The sequence below is a fragment of the Equus przewalskii genome, chromosome 7 (assembly GCF_037783145.1).
Source record: "Equus przewalskii isolate Varuska chromosome 7, EquPr2, whole genome shotgun sequence".
NCBI classification, from domain to species: Eukaryota; Metazoa; Chordata; class Mammalia; order Perissodactyla; family Equidae; genus Equus; species Equus przewalskii.
In genome coordinates this window covers 63,105,859-63,122,712 of record NC_091837.1, presented here as the reverse complement: position 1 = coordinate 63,122,712, position 16,854 = coordinate 63,105,859, and the positions used below count along the sequence as shown (strand labels likewise).

The window sequence follows — 16,854 nt, the reverse complement described above, 5'->3', positions numbered from 1 at the left end:
CTGACCAGAAGATTTGCAACTGGAGTGACAGAGAGTGACTGATATCATCCCCACTCATTTCACTGTCAAGGGTTGGGCCTGTCAGAACTTGGTGAATAATATGCCTGCGATGGGCGTTGATCATAAATCGTTCCCCATTAGCTGTCACGCTCAAACTCACCTCCCCAAGTCGTGGAGTTCCAGATGGGCCATTTCTGCACTTAGGATTTAAAAAAAGCTTCACTACTTGGTCATTTGATTTTTCGCTCTAGCAGGAGGCTCTCCAATTCCCTAGAGGTTTGCCTTTCCATATTCTAAGAGGAAAATGTGAATCATTCATGATGGACCATAAATTCCTTTCTATGCTTATCATGAATTGACACTTACCAGATTAGAAAAGCAATTAGCAGATTTATTTTCCTCTTTCTAGATATCCAGTCAGAATAGTGACTCACTTTTTGTTTGTTTGTATGTTTTTCTTGTTATTCTCTGTTCCCTTCTCCTCAACACTTTCTTGCCAAGCCTATTACAACAATAATCTATCCTCGCTGGTATTTGTCAAGTGCTAGGCTCCAATATGAGTGCCTAATGTGGATCAACTCATGCAATTCTCACTACAGCTCTGTGTGGTAGAACTATTGGGGTGGCGGGGGGGAGGGGGTGAGTACAGCCACTCTGGAGGTACACTGTACTCCTCCAGGGCACCTTTAACGTAGATGCAATGTGAACAACATTCCCAGATCTGTGCAGTGCTGCTATTCTGGCACTACTGTCATCTCCATTTTAAAGACAAGGAAATGGAAAACCAGAGAAGTTGAGTAACTTGCCCAACCTCACCCTGCTGTGGGTAGTACATGCTGGGATTCAAACTTGGTCAGCCTGGCTCCAGAGTCCACCTGCTTCCCCATTGTGCCCCTCTTTCACTCTCTGGGTCACAGTAGAACATCAGAAAGAGAAGATTTTGTTTGGTTAGGTATTCTGGGTCACTGAGAGTAATAAAACTTTTTTGTTTCAACAAATGTTCTGAAAATCTTTCTAAAATGACTCAGTTGACTCTCTGGTCTAATGAGTCAAGACCTCAGGGAACTGGGTTTTCCTCTGAGTAAATGAGGGTCCTGCAGTGCACGCATGAGTTCATTCTGAAACTCTACTTTCATTTAAGAGGGATTTCCACGTAGGTGGAGAAAGTGTAGGAGATAAGCAAAATCTTTCCATAAAAGAGGACCTAATTGAGACACTCAACTTTAAAAACTAATTCCTCATCTCTGTGTATAAGCTCCACTGGGTCCACTAAAATGGCAGATTTCCTTATTTTGGTTGTTAAGCTCGCTTCTAGCTGATCATTGAGTTGATTTGACAGAAGTTTACTCCGAATCACCTTTCAATGTGAGTTAAATAAGCATATATACTATGAAGATGAGGCAGAAACAGTTTTTAACTATCCCTTGCTATAGCACTCCAGGGGACCTTAGACATTATATATTTCAACCCAAGTTAAAACCCACTTTACTATTTCTGTGGAGTTTTTGAATTAATTCTCTGCTTTGGTATCTTTATTCAAAGGGTTCTCATCATCTCTGAAGATTGCAGTGGTTCATTAAAAGGGCAGTCACTTAGATTGACTTCTGGCCCTACTACTGACCAATCTCTATTACTCTCAGGTGGGGAAAAAGGGGACTTCAGCTTGGGCCATATGCTTTCGAAGTCCTTACAAATCACAAACGCAAGCACACATGATTAATTCAACAGTGCTGGGAGGCCTCTATTTCTTGGGATCTGGTACTTAGGGCTGGTGCAATGTGACCCATGACTCTAGACATCTGCTTTCTTGACTAACACCATTCAGGCCCCAGGGGAAGTCTTCCCCACATGTCTCTCCGTGTCCTTGAACACAAAGCATCTGTGTCTGAGTTCCATGAAATCTTGTAGGTCGAACACTGTGGAAGCCAGAGGCAGACAGTGCTCTGGAGTATGCGAAGGATTTGAGCAGAGAAAGCATGTAGGTAAGATAAAAGACAAATTAATCAGCATGTCAAGCCTTTTCTCTTGTAAGGCATGGGGGCAATCAATATCTGCAGTAGAGTTGGGGTCTACTTCTTATTGCTCTCCAGGTTCCACTTTATGATTCTCTGGAGATATTCAGAAATTGCCATTGTGGCTGGGGAACTTTTGAAAAATTAAAAAGTTTATATTATTTTCAAATTTGGATGTACATAATTTTAGCTAGATGTAGCATACAGAAAGAATAATACTCATTCTTTACATTGACAATTAGATAGACATTGAAAGCTAGTACAGCGGATATTTTTATTTTTTGAAAAATGTTTAGTAATATCTTATATTTACAAATTATTAAATAATTCAGCTTATAAAAATAATAGTTTCAAAAATTTTATTCACTAACGATAATTGATATTTTACTTTTACTTTTTAATATTTTAGAAGAAAAACAACAGTATATATGAAAATATTTTCAATGTTTGATTTTTTACATTATATTAATTTATATTTTATCAAAATATATATACTTTGAACACAATTACACTTTTAAAAATTATAAATGATTATGTTCAATAAAATTCAAATTATGTGAAAATATTGGTAATGGCATAATTTTATTAAAATGAGGTCAAGAAAATATATCTTGTGGAAAGAATATATAACTTATGAATTATGAATGTATTTTTAAACATTACAGACCCAGAACATTTAGCCCTGAAATGGTAATTATTAATAAAAATTAAATTCAGTTATCTTGTATATTTTGTCAACTTTTAGTCATAAGAAGGTATATTTTTTGATATTGTGGTTTAAAGATAGGTATTTTTTCCAAGGTAGGAGGCTAGGATGTATTTAACTGTTTGCTGACCGATTTATAATTTTTAAATGTTTAGGCATATGGTATGTGGGCCTCCAGTTCTATTCTTGCTCTGAGCCCTGCAAATGTGGTACCCTAGGACCATAGATTGACCTCTGTAGGGCTCAGTCTGCTCATTTATAAACTGGACATCATGCTCTCTCATGGCCATGGTGAGAATTGATAATGAACATCAAAAAAAATTGTACGTTACAAGGCACCATTCCAATATGTAAGTTGCTATTGTTTAGCATCACTCATTGTCTAAAAAATGTTTTTAAATGTTGATTGAAAATCTGTTTCAACATAACTTAGAATAACAGAATCTTCAAGTTGAAAGAAACCTTACAGATCATATAGACTACTTCTCTTTTCTTTCTGAGACAGCCCATTTTATTCTTTGATAGCTCTGTTTTTAGAGGGTTGAAATGTGCCTCTCCTTCCGTCTTTGTAATCTGCCCTTATCAGAGGCATCATTACTGCTACAGCTTTCTCTTGGATGTTACCTCTCACCCATCTTTAAAATTGAGATAATTTTCAAAGATATAATAAATTGCAATTTAAAGACACTTCCACCTCTTCTGAGCTTTATTCCCTTTAAAAAGCACTCACCAGGCCACCACATCTCTGTTTCCCCTGACATTAAATTTTCCTCCAAAATATACATATCTAAGTGTTCCTCTCCTTAATGTCATGAATCCCAGGCTGACATGATCACTTTCTCTTCTGTCTTATTTCTAAACTATTTGCTTATTTTTCTCATTGGTCAGAATTAAGCCCAGAATAACAACTTCCCTCTTGGCTTCTTCCTCCTTCCAAGCAACCACATTCATCAGTAAGATAGGCTAAAGATGCATCAGATACTGTACCTTTAACATAATTAGATCGTTTTTTCTGTTGATGAGAATTGTGCATATATAAGCAGACTGTGTGAGGGAATTACTGAAATGAAGCATTAATTTTCATCTCACATGACTATGAAATCATCCGTACCCCAATCTAGCAGATGTCATGAACAAAGACAATTGAGTGTAGTGGGAGAAAGCAGTAGGGGCCCCAGGATCAGTTAGGGAGATCTCTAAATATTTGTTTTAGTAAAATTCCTGCCCAAACCTTGAAATACTGTTTTGTTTTTTTTTTTCTCCCTACAGAACCTTGTATCCAAAGATCTACACGGAATAAGGAAAAGTACAATTGTATTATGGAGCTGACAGTGGGTGTATATAACGTTAGCTACGTGGGGTACCATGGCAGCAGTTTAGAGTGAAGTTATGGAGGCTCACATCCTCCTCCTGCTGCCTCCCCTCTACATTATCAAGTGATGGATCATTTGAAGTCAAAAGTAAACCCTGTTGAGTTTCTGTATCCAACTTAGGGTTATACCAGAATTAATTATACCTTCTGCTACTTTGCAAACGATTGTCACCAATAAATTCTAATAAACAGGAATAGGAAGATTTTATTCATGCCATTCCAAAGAAATTAGAACGTAGTAGTGTTATTTAGCAATGCAGATGTTATATTATTGTGTTGTTTATATGAAAATGGATATGACATGGAGAGGTATATCAAATGAGTAGGAGAAAGATTTGAGCTGGGCTACTGTTTTGATTATGCATATTTATTCATAATGCAGAAGTCGTTCCATGGAACCTCTTTTCCTAAGATGGATTACCTATTTTTGGAATCCTTATTCTATTTTTTTTTTTAAATATTTAGATGTGTCAATATCACCCTGGTACAATATTTATGAGTGTCTTGTTTAAATTGTACCTTAATTGGTTTAGTCTCCAGAGTTGTAAGACATGATGCTAATACCCCGTAGCCAAGTGAGCAGGGTAGATAATGATGTAGTGCTCTCGGTTGTCTGCTGGGGAATGGGCTGGCTGTACAGGGTCTGAAAACAGTAATTGCACTGTGACTCTGATTTGTTGTTTTGGGCATAATGTTGTTTACCAGTAGATCACCTCATTTTCTATTATGATTACTCTGTCAGGACCATATCCCCACTCACATATTTTATTTTATGTACTCGATAGCAAGTATGCCAAAAAAAGATATATGTTAACCAACTGATTGAAGAATTAAGACAATTAGATGACCTCCATGCACACATAGTATCTCTCACTCTCTTTCTTTCTCTCTGTGTGTGTATTTCTTGCTTGAAATATTTGTGGCATTGTGGTCAAAGTGATTTAGGGAGTATTTTGAATTGTCTATATCATGACCCAACATTATGACCTTTCTTTAGTGTAATAGTCAGTCACACCCAAGTATTACATATGTTTCAAAAAGAAAGATAAAGAGTAATAAATTATTATAGACTGAGATGTTAATTCTTAGATGTTAATATCCTATCTGAGGCAGATCAGAAGGGGTGAAACAAAGAAAGGGACACCTTACAGTAACTTTGCAAATCATTTCAACCCAATACAATAATTACATCCATCTTCGAAATTGGTATGGGCCCTGCAGATCTTTCACAAGGACTTATACTCCCAAGCACATTCCCACTTCACATTACTTCCTATCTCATCAAGCTCAGACTGGAACACATCTGTTTCAAGTTTTTACTAGTTATATCTCACTTTGACTCTAACAGGCTTAATTTTCCAAGCCTGCTCAGTCTAGCCCTTCAATCTAGGATAGCCTGCCTATTCTTCTGTGTTTATAATGCCCAAGGATTATCACATAGGTTATAGATCCAGTGGTAATTCTCCTCTGTGTCTCTTTTATGACTGGTTATACCCAGCAACAAGGACAAGCAAGTATTGTACAACATTATATTTTTGTATCAAAAGTACACATTTTTTTCAATTTCTGCTTTCCACTATCTCTTAGCTAAGCAGGTGAGAGAAGGGAGGGACCTAGTTGAAAGACATACTGTACAACTTTAACCCCCTGATGGTAGCTCTAACCAGTCAAAACAATGGAAAAGGACTAGGGGCTTCTCCTGCAATCTCCAGATTCTCTTAAGACTCTGGGTCATCTTCTTGTGGGCAGAGAGCAGGGAGCACTTCTCCCTGTGGGTCCCTATGTTGCCTTGTCACCAAGGCACATAGTCAAGCTGCCCTCAAGAGGAGATGCAGCATCTGCCTTTTCATGAAGCTTCTGAAGGTGTATCTGTGAGTTTTAGAAGTTAACAGATGTGCCAGGCAGTTCATTTCCTTGACAACTGAGTCATTCCAATTAAAAATTCAAGGCAACACTTGCATCATCATAAAAATGTGATAAAAAATTTAAAATTTCGACAACTAAGCCTTCAGTTAATTTAGCGAATGGTGTGATAGTCACCATCTAAAGGGGATCTCGCTATATAGTTAATTCAAGGCAAGAAAAGGGAATGACACCAAGGCCAGAGAGATTTTCTAGGATTTCTTCTGGCTATGCCTTGGTTGCTTCAAGTCCCAAATTCCATCTTCTCCCTGAAGCCTACACTGATCATTCTAACTCATCAAGTTTAGTCTTTAAAATCATGCAATAGCACTCAGTAATTCTGCCCTTCTTACATACTGCATATATTCCTAATTATCTAAATGATCTTCTGTTATATCTTTGTTCTTTCCTCTTACTCAGGATGTAAGCTCCTTGAATGCAGGAGATATATAGTAAATTGCTTTTATTCGGGGGTATTTTTATTCTATAAAGTCATCCAAACCCTGAATTAGCAAAACATTGAACATTGTTCCTAAGGGGTAATATATCAGAAGTGTTAAGTGACTTGCCTGAGGCCACTCCACTAATATGTGCCAGAGTTGTGTGTCCATCTGCTGGTCATCTATGCATGAGAGCTGAAACAAGATGGCAGAGCATCGTTTTGTCTGATCTCAGCTGGGAAATGTGGGTCAGGGACTTAAACTTTTCACCACTCTGGGCATATCCATGCATGTCTGTGAATGACTTGAGCACCCATAAGTATCGATTTTGGGGTTATAAATAAATTTTAGCAGTATGCAAAGAATTTGCAAATACTAGATCTGTGAGCAATGAGGATTGATTGTGTTTGTCATATTTCTTTAGATGCCCCAAATGCTGAATACAGCACTTTGCAAGGAGTGATTGCTCAATAAATGTTTGTTCAGTGATGGGTTGTTCGTTGAGTGAATGAGTCAACAGCCCCAGAATCAAACAGCAAGAGCTAGGTTTATTTTTCCTTCTTTTGTGGTATGCTCCCAGTGTGTCCAGACTCATAGTGAAGGTGTTGAGAGTGTGGACTCTGAAGCCAGAGGATCTAGATTCCAGTCCTAACTCCACCATTATATTGACCTTTACGAGGCTAGACCTCAATTCCCTCATTTATAAAATGGGCGATAATAATAGTACTGACCTTAGGGAGTTATAAAGATTAAATGAATTAATATTTGAAAAGAATTTTAGAAAGTATCTGGCACCTGGTGCTATATCAGTGTTTGGTAAAATAAAAAACAGAAACAAAGCAAAACCCAATACTAATACCTAACATTGCAATAAACTATTTTTATTGTATTTCTAAAAATTAATATTTATAAGTTTCCATTTCTCTATCCTTACTGGAGATGAAAACATCCAACTTCCTTCTTCATAAGAAGACTAGGAGAGTACAATGAAAACTAAACTGAGAAGTCTAAACTTAAAGAAACGCAAAATAGTCCTATGATTCCTTTGTATGCAAGCCTAGCAGTCTTCCAAACCAGGATGTGGTCTCTAGGCTCTGTCCTAGCCCTGCTCTGAAACTTGTACCTTGCAGTTCACCCAGTACATGGACAGGTAGCAATTTTATTGTGACTTTCTCACACTTAATGTCTTTCATTGAGCTGACAGAGCTCACTGCTGCCCTGCCAGGAAATAACCGTTTAGGGTGGAACTGTATACATTTCTTCCCCTTTCCGCCAATCAACAGGTTGTAACTTAACGTAGAAATGAGGCCCCTGAGTTCATGCTGGAAATGGGAGAAAAAAAGTAAGAAATGATAGGTTGTCAGCTTCCCTGAATAGGTGCAAGGCATCAGAACTGAAAATAAAGACTTTATTGCCTTGCAAAGAAGGCTTGGTAGCATTCAGATATTACCTACGTCTGCTTTAATGATTCCATTTAAGCTGTCATTTTCTGCATTTACCTTGCAGCATTCTAAAGCAACTATACTTACATGTTCACAGCCAACACATTGCCAGCATTACAAAGGGGTGGGGGCGGGAGGAGAAAATAGTATATGATGTATTTCAAAGAACAGTTTCCTTGCAGAAAATTAGCAGTAATTTTGAGGCCACTCTTCAAGAGAAATAAAGTTTCTTCAGAGATAAAAAGTGCTGACACTGAACAAAAGAGAAGGAGAGAGAGAGAAAAACTAAATTCACTCTCCTGTCCTTTCTCTCTCCATTCTTTTCTATTTGCTGGAATACCTGGTCAAGCACATTTGTGGGGACTGCAAGGAAGCTGGAGCTGGAGCTGAATTCGCCCCAATTTTATTCCCAACATGACCCGTCCAGATTGATAAAGGGAACAAATAAAGGTGGCTTTCCTGGAGATTCACTTGACTGCTTTTGGAATGATGGTGATGGTGGCTGTGGTTTCTGAGGGGCTGTGAGGAAAGTCTCAAGATTTTCTCAGTCCTCCTTGTAAGTCTTACAGTAACTTATAGTCCAGAAATGCAAATCACTTTGAATATGGCAATTTTGTTATGACTGCTCAAATACTCTGAATCAAATCCTGCAATTTCTTCTCTAAACAAGCAGTTTCTCAAGTTGCAGATTAAATCCCACCACTACTGCCTCTGACCCCTCCAACCCCAATGAGTCTCTCCTTCCTTCAGGTCCCTGTGGTTTCGGTTAACCTGAGTCCAGGTCTGCACTTTGAGGGCTGAACTAGGGCATTTGTTTGTTTGTTTCTATGTCTATTTTCCTAGCTATCCAAACAAAATTTAGTTTTATGAATTCAGAGTTATACTTCTTGGGGCCACGCACAACTCCGGCAAGGCACGTTGCAGAGAGTAGGTGTTTGAAACTGAATAGTCTGTCTGCTAATTTTTACTAAAGGTGAGCTCAAATCCATAGTCTATAAGACTATGTCTATTTACTTTGTGGGTTTTGTGGGGGACTGGAATTGGCAACCCCAAGATATGTCTCTTTGGCATGAGTATTATTTGGGTCTGGTTACTTTTAATAAACTGCAGACAGGAATGCAACTCTGAAAAGTAAAATTTACTTACCCTTTGTTAAGACACATTTACGTTGTAAAGGAAATCTCCACCTGCAAAGGTGTCTCCTTCTCTGTACCAGGAAGAAGGGGGGATGACCTTAGCTCTAGAAACTCTTAATCAATGCCAAAGGCAAGGACTTAAATCTGCATCTCGTTTACTGTACTTGTGTGGTAATCTCCCATGATCGACTCCCCCTCCACCTCCAACATCCTCCTTTGCCTTTAGCTGAAGATGATATTTAAGGTGATGGTTTCAGCCATTTTGGCGAGTTGCTCAGTTTGCCTGAGCCTTTCCTATGTATACATGTTACAAAGCTTTGCTTAATTTTCTCCTGTTATTCTGTCTCATGTGAATTTAATTCGTTCTCCAACCAGAAGAACCCAGAGAGGGTAGAGGAAATGTCTTCCTCCCCTACAGTTTTTTCCCCTGCCTGTTTTGCTTATTAGAGGATTCTACCTACATTAAGCTTCCAAATGGTTTTAACCTCATTACGTTGGTGTTCCAAACAAACTTGAGCTGACAATTCAGACCAAGCAAACTTGGTTTCATGGAAAGAGCACTGGCTTATGACTAAGCAGACCTACTCTGTCTGCCCATGATTCTCTACTAGAAGTTTCTTCAGGACCTGGCAATGGTGAAGCCAACTTTATGATCCTCCTTAGTACTGACAACACAGAGTGTTCATGATTATACAAAGTGGGACTTCATAAATCTCTTTTTAATAAATGAATGCACTAATGAATTAATAAACAAATTTGGCATCCTTGAGCAATTTGCTTAGTCCCCTTTAGATCTCCTGTAATCATGGGATAATACTTAGTGTCCTTTTAATCTGAGTGCATAATTCAACAGGTTTATGTTGAGTTCTCAGGAGAAATCATTTTCAATCTTCTTTTGAGAAATGAATACTTTAAAAAAGGATAAAATTAGGGATTCTGAAATAGATGGTAGGGCCAGAGGTAGATACAGAGGACAGAAATGTTGTTTATTAATGTTATTCCAATAGTATTTTATTTCCTGGAAGGGAAGGGATCCTAGGAGACATGGGCTAGAGTTTAGTTATGGATTTTAATTATTTTTCTCTCTTGATTGAAGGGGAGAGATTTGGTCTTAATTGGCTTTTGCGTTCAAGTACTAAGCACTATGTCTAGAATATGGTAGGTGTTCAACAATTATATTTTGAATAAATGAAGGGGAAGCATTAAGAGAGCAGTGTTAGAAAAGTAGGCAGGTGGATGGAAGTAGAGGGCCTAATGGAGAACATTTTGTCTGTGAATCTGCCTCTTCTTATTCCAGACACCCCCTTCCACATGGGAGTAGGAAAGGGAAAGAAGTAAATTTTTGACTGCCACCATTTTTTTTCCAACTCTCTGCCAGGCCCTGGATCTAATTTCTTCTGTTTGGAATTCAGAAGAGTAACTACATACTTCACTTCACACCCCCCTTCTCACTTCCCATCAACTCGGCTGTCCTGTTGGAGAGAATTTGAAGACATAATTGCCATGGTAGTGTTAATGATTGAATACAGATTGTTTGATTTTTCACAAGTATTTGGCATTATTAGGAAACAAATTCTGATGCCATGGATCTCCTGCTGAATAGAATTGAAGATAAGATTTATCAAAGGAGTTGCTCAACCAATAATTTAAAAAATAAAGTCATATATATATATATTTTTCTGAGGCCCAAATAAATTTGAAAAATGTGGCTTAAACACATTTAGACTAGACATCTAAATTTTGTCTCTCACATACAAAATTGTATGTGAATCTCCACATGTCTCAAATTTTTTGTCCCGTGGAGCTTATTTTCTTAACAGAGTGTTTTGAGAGATTAGTATTCTAAGCAAAATTCTTTGGAAAAATTTGTAATAAGCCATTTCCCAGAGCTCATTTACAGAATGAGGGCTATAAGCCACAATCCTGAAAACAAGTTGAAATGGAATAATTTTTTGATTCATTTTTTTCCATTTCAGAATTTACTCAGCATTTTTGGTCTCAAGCTACAAGAATGTTGAACACTACCTCCTCTTCGCCAAAACAAGAAAGAATATATTATAGGTGCATGCAAGAAACTTAGCAGCAAAATCAGCTGTTCTGCATAATGATTGGCTTAGTTATTGATACGATTGGTGACAATAACTCTCTGAACATTTCTCACAAGCCATATCTCCAAGTTTTTCAGCACTTCAAAATCATTAATTAGTGAAGAATTGTATCCTGAATGCAGTAATTTTCCAATAAAAACCACAGGTATCAGACCAAGTGGATGCAAGCTTATCAAAATGTAATGTTATGTTTCCCATAATCATGGCGGATCATTTGGTTAGCATAGAAATTTAGACTTTAATTTTCTGCCCTGGCCAAAAGGAAATTTCAGACAAATATGGCAGAAACTCTTGAGGCTCTGCTAGCCACAGGTGTTTAATCATCAAGGATGCTCTTGGGGAATAGCATTGACGGCTGGCCAGGCCTGCGTCTACAGATGGGGGAAAGCTAGTGAGGGGGTGGACGGGGGAGGCAGGTTAGAAGAATATCAAAATTTGGGCAAGGTCCAAAGAAAATCTCATCTCTCATTTCACACCTTTGCTATATGCTGTCAGTCTCTCCCCAGAAAGCGTTATTACTTCGCAGCGCTCAACAGGGGTTGACGGGCAACGTCAACGATTCCCCTCGGCTTCACTGCCTCGCGGATGGACTTCTTCATTAAGGGCCGAGCCACACTTCTCCGGGTTTAATGGGCATAAATATAGCTACTCAAAGAGGGGAAACACTTTCCTATCCATGAAGATATTGCATCCAAGAGACGAAAGGAAAACCTGCTAATTGAGAATCACACTTCAGTTTAATTACACAAATGCTAAAATAATGTAACTGAAGCGCCTTAAAAATATAATTATCCACTGTGCAATGCTTGAGAGCATGTTTTTATCTTTTGCCTTTAATGTACATGATCAAGAAAGAGCCAACAAAAGAATCATTCCTAGGTAATTTGGGAAACTGGGACATGTATGGTCTGAAAGATGTTTCAGAAGGTGTCTTGCATTTGGAAGGAATCATCAAAGGTATTTTGTGAGCAACTATACATAAAATCCTTTTTCTTTACCTGTATGTTGTTCTTCAAAGGCACCTGGGATTAAAATAAATAATACATTTTAGGGTAGTTTGAAACTGTATCCAATTATCTCCTCCAACAGACTAAAGAGTGACGACTGTTGCACATTTGGAAAGACATACTGTGTTTATGGTATGACTTGAAGAAAGTCTGGAAAACCTTATTGTCTAAATATTCTTTCCACCTTCCCATCCCTAAGCTTAAGCCCCATCCCGTTGAGTTTATTATTAATACAACACTGACATATAATTTTTTCCAAAAACATTTTCATAGAATGCTAATATCTCAAATCGCTGTTAAAAATAAACTTGATTATGTATTGTTTTCCATGGCTATTTACTTTGTGTTTTTATGTATGGTACTTTGTACTTTTATTTGTATTTTATTTTCCTTGTAGATTTTGCCTATTTCTATAGGTAGTGTTTGCCATATGTTGTAGTAAACACTGGTTGATTGATGTTAACATTATGCATTTATGATTAACAAGGTGGATATATTGCTGCCCCTCTAAGAAAGCTTACTAGCCAAAAATGTATAGTAATTTAGCATAGGGAGGGCTGGTAAAGCCTACTTCCATTTAGCAATCTAGAGATGATACTGAAAGAACTTCATAGTCCTAATTCTAGCCTTCAACAGGTGCGGAAACTTCTAGACACTGGAATGAGACATTGTAGTCCTGAGAGGAAGAGGACGGAAGCAGGAGATAGAATATATGGAGCTTCTAAGACCAACATGAGGAGCAGGACTGTGGGTTAAGTGGCGCATCCACAGACCACCTGATGAACAGGTTGCACAGGAGGGCATATGACAGAGTAGGAATGGAGCCTGGGCTAGATTCAAGCCGAGGGAGGTGTTGGTTCCCGCTAGTCCCCCATGAGGCTATAGAGCTGTGAAGCAGAGCAGAGGATGAAAGCTCAGGCTCTGGCATCTGAACACCTGGACTCTAATCCTTTCTCCATCTGACACTAGCTGCGGAGCTGTGGAAAAGTGACCCACCCGTCTATCCCTCAGTTTCTTCCTTTGTACGATAAAGCTGATAATAGTACCCAGTGGGTTGAGTTGTTATGATAATTAAATGAAATAGGCTGATTCTACTTTGCAAACCACGTATACATTTCAAACCCCGTATGTGTGAACCCTCAGAAAGTGGTCTGTAACTCTCAGAACTTTGGAGAAGAAAGAAAATTCTGCAAAGTTTGAGGAGTCTTGGATTTTAAATCCAGTGCCAAGCCGATCTGTCTGCTACATCTTTGCCCTACTAGGAGGACAAAAGCATAATAGCTAAGCAACAGAGCTAGGTCTGCACCAGACAGTTCGCAAGTTGGACAGTCACAGATGTGTTTACATTCACATCTAGATGGTACATGGCTCATTACTTCAGGGTGAGAGGCTACTGCATACATGAGCATCTGCTAATGAATCTGGACCTGCCCCAGCAGACTGCCTAGACACTTACAGTGTTTTGGATGATGTGATATGTTTTGAGTGGAGTGAGAAAAGAAGAAAGGGGTAGATTTTGCTAATTGCTAAACATATTGAATAGTCAATGTTTCTAGTCAGTATTCCCTTATTTTCTTATTGATAAACTGTAATAGTAGTCAACATTTATAGAATGCTTTATTTGGATTATCACGTTTATTGTAAAATAAATGTGGAACGTTAGTTACATCTTTTTATGAAAGTTCATGTTAATAATGTTACTCTCATTATTTTGCCACTGTTTGATATAGGTAGTTTCTTGATAAACTTTTCTTACCAAGATTGATTTTTTGCTCTTCCGGTCTTGAGCTTAATGAGAACTCTCTGTAAAGACAGATGTGCTAGAGTCTAAAGAAATTTGGAGGTTAAGTGCACCTGGGTTGACTCTTAGCTCCACCACTTTTTAGCTGTGTGACCTTGAACAAATTAACTTCTCTGAGTCTCAGTTTTCCTTTTTTTTTTTTTAAAGATTTTAGTTTTACTTTTTCTCCCCAAAGGCCCCCGGAATGTAGTTGTGTATTTTTAGATGTGGGTCCTTCTAGTTGTGGCATGTGGGACGCTGCCTCAGCATGACTTGACGAGCGGTGCCATGTCTGCGCCCAGGATTCAAACCGGCGAAACCTTGGAGCACAAAAGCGGAGTGCATGAACTTAACCACTCGGCCACGGGGCCAAACCCTGGAGTCTCAGCTTTCTTATCCCCACTATGGAAATATTAATACCTACCTTTGGGTCTTTGTAAGAGTTAGAACTAATATATGTAAAGTGCCTGGAATACAGCAGGCACTACAAACATTAGCCATTTGGTAGGTTTAATTTTGATCTCTTCTGGCAGCAGCTCTCACATCAGGCTCTAACGATGCCTGTTGAGCCCCACCAGCATGGTCCCTGCACTCCCAAAAGCTACTCTCCAGCAGCGAATGCAGAATTGTAAGCAAGTAAGAGAACCAAGTGTGTCAGTGTTGATTCTGCATTCAAAATCTATTCCAGACCTGTATGCTTCTCTCCAACTCCACTATCCCATCCAATGTCAGGTCACCATCACCTCTTGTCTCAGCTTCTGCAGTTTCCCACTAACCAGTCTCTCACTTATACGTCAGTCCTCTCCAATATGTTTCCCTACCAGTAGTCAGGGTGCTCCTTTTAAATTTAAATCAATTTGTGTCATTTCCTTGCTGAAGACCTGTCTAGAGCTACCTGTTCCGCTTGAGATCTGGATTCTAGTAGGAGGTAGTTTCTTACTTAATTATCACTTTTTTCATCAGTAAAATCAATGAATTGGTCCAGGCAATCTCTTAGGCCTTTTGGTTCTAAGATTCTAGAATTCCGATCTAATTTTTTCAAGTATTAAATCACCCTCCCTTGAACTAAAATGATCTTATTTTTATTAGTAAGTATGATTAATGCTAGCTGCTATAACAAACACCTTAGTTTCTCAGAGGCTTAACCAGTGGTATTGTGGTAAATGTTTAACAACTGACTATCCAAACAAAAGGGAGAGAAAAGCCTTGATTTGTAACATTTGCTGTGTTTATGGAGTAAATACTCTCATCATGGCTGATGTTAAGATTTAAGTTAACAATGTCATGTCACTGCTTCAGAGTTGGGAAGAGCTGCTAACTATTGGCTCTTGTGAGCTGGTATGAGTTATCTCCAGCACACCATTGGGCTTAACTCAGTAGTGTTTATTTCTCACTTATATGTCAGCTCAGTGTGATAGTGGGATGCCAAATGAAGCTCTGTTGCTCACAGTCATTCAAGGATCCCAGTTCACAGAGGCTCTGCTATGTTTACTCTGTTGTTCCTTAGGTCATGTAGGGTGTTGACATCCTGCTGCAAGGCAAAGGATAAGAGAGAGCATGGAAGATCATGGCACCTTTGGGCTACCAAGCCTGGAAGCCCATACTTCCTCCCACTCTCCTTTGACTAGAAGTCAATCATATAGCCATATAATTGCAGGGGAGACTGAGAAATGTAGTCTACCTATGTGCTGAGCACTAACAGAAGTACAGCACTGTCCTTGACAGAGACTGGCCTCTGGTACTCAGTCTGGCCAATGTCTCATGTTTTCCTACACTATAACATACCTTTGCTTTAAAAGGTAGGGGTCATCTGTTCAAGACTACTCCCTTGCCAGCTGACTGTATTAGGGTCCTAGATCTACCATAATACAGTACCATAAACTGGGTGGCTTAAAATAAGAGAAATTTATTCTCTTACAGTTCTGGAGGCTAGAAGTCCAAAATCAAGTTGTTGGAAGGATTGTGCTCTCTCTGAAGGTTCTAGGGAAGAATACTTCCTTGCATTTTTCAGCTTCAGGTGGTTGTTGACAATCATTGGCATAACCTAGCTTGTACATTCACCACCTCAACCTCTGTCTCCATCCGTACATGGCTTTTTCCTCTGTGTCTGTGGCTCTATGTCTAAATTTCCCTCTTCTTATAAGGACACGAGTCATTGGATTAGGGTCCATCCTAATCCAATATGACCTTATTGTAACTTGATTACATCTACAAAGATTCTATTTCCAAAAAAGTTCGCATTTACAAGTACTAGGGCTTGGGACTTGAATATATCTTTATGGGGGACAGAATTCAACCCATAACACTGGCCTCCACCAGAAAAGAGTTGGCTTCTTGCAAATTTCTGTAGACCTAATGCAATCAATCCTGGTAAATTTCAAGCCTTGGAACCTAGAACCACTATCACCCCAAGGGAGGAACTAACATTTCCCAAATGTGGATGCCAAGCCAGCAATAAAGGGCTGGGGCCAAGTTTCTGCCGTGTTAGATTGTAATTGTTTCCTGTCCCCTGATCATCCTGGGAGAGGGTCTGGTATTTTCCAGTGTCTGATTTGTGGTCCTGCTAGGTCTGTGTGCATTGTCCTGTAATGAAGGAGCCACAGGCGACCTACACACCTACTACTGACTTTGTCCCTGGGAGTTGTTGCCAATCAATTTTGTTTCAGGGTGCAGCTGTGGGAACTGCTTGGTCAAGTGCCCTGGATTGCATGACACCTCTTCTTAAAGGAGGCAACTCAAAATCTTATCCATTCACCGCAACCAGAACTGACTGCTTAATTATGCCCATGGAACATTGATGTGGCTCTTCTTTGGTCATGCATGAAAAGAAACAATATCTGTGCACCTCCCACATCAAATCAATACACTATGGTTGAGTAAGGACAGGGTTATGTTAATTAAAACTCCCATTTGGAAAAGGAAGGAATAAAAGACACACAGATACCATTG

The 16,854-nt window shown here is 38.9% G+C and overlaps 1 long non-coding RNA gene across 1 annotated transcript; it reads left to right on the top strand.

Moving 5' to 3' along the window:
• The first annotated feature begins 1,895 nt into the window (after positions 1 to 1,895).
• LOC139084546 (uncharacterized) lies at positions 1,896 to 12,450 on the top strand. Its single transcript, XR_011542003.1, has 3 exons — positions 1,896 to 1,982; positions 10,389 to 10,516; positions 10,987 to 12,450. It is a non-coding gene; the product is annotated as an uncharacterized lncRNA (long non-coding RNA).
• Positions 12,451 to 16,854: the final 4,404 nt, after the last annotated feature.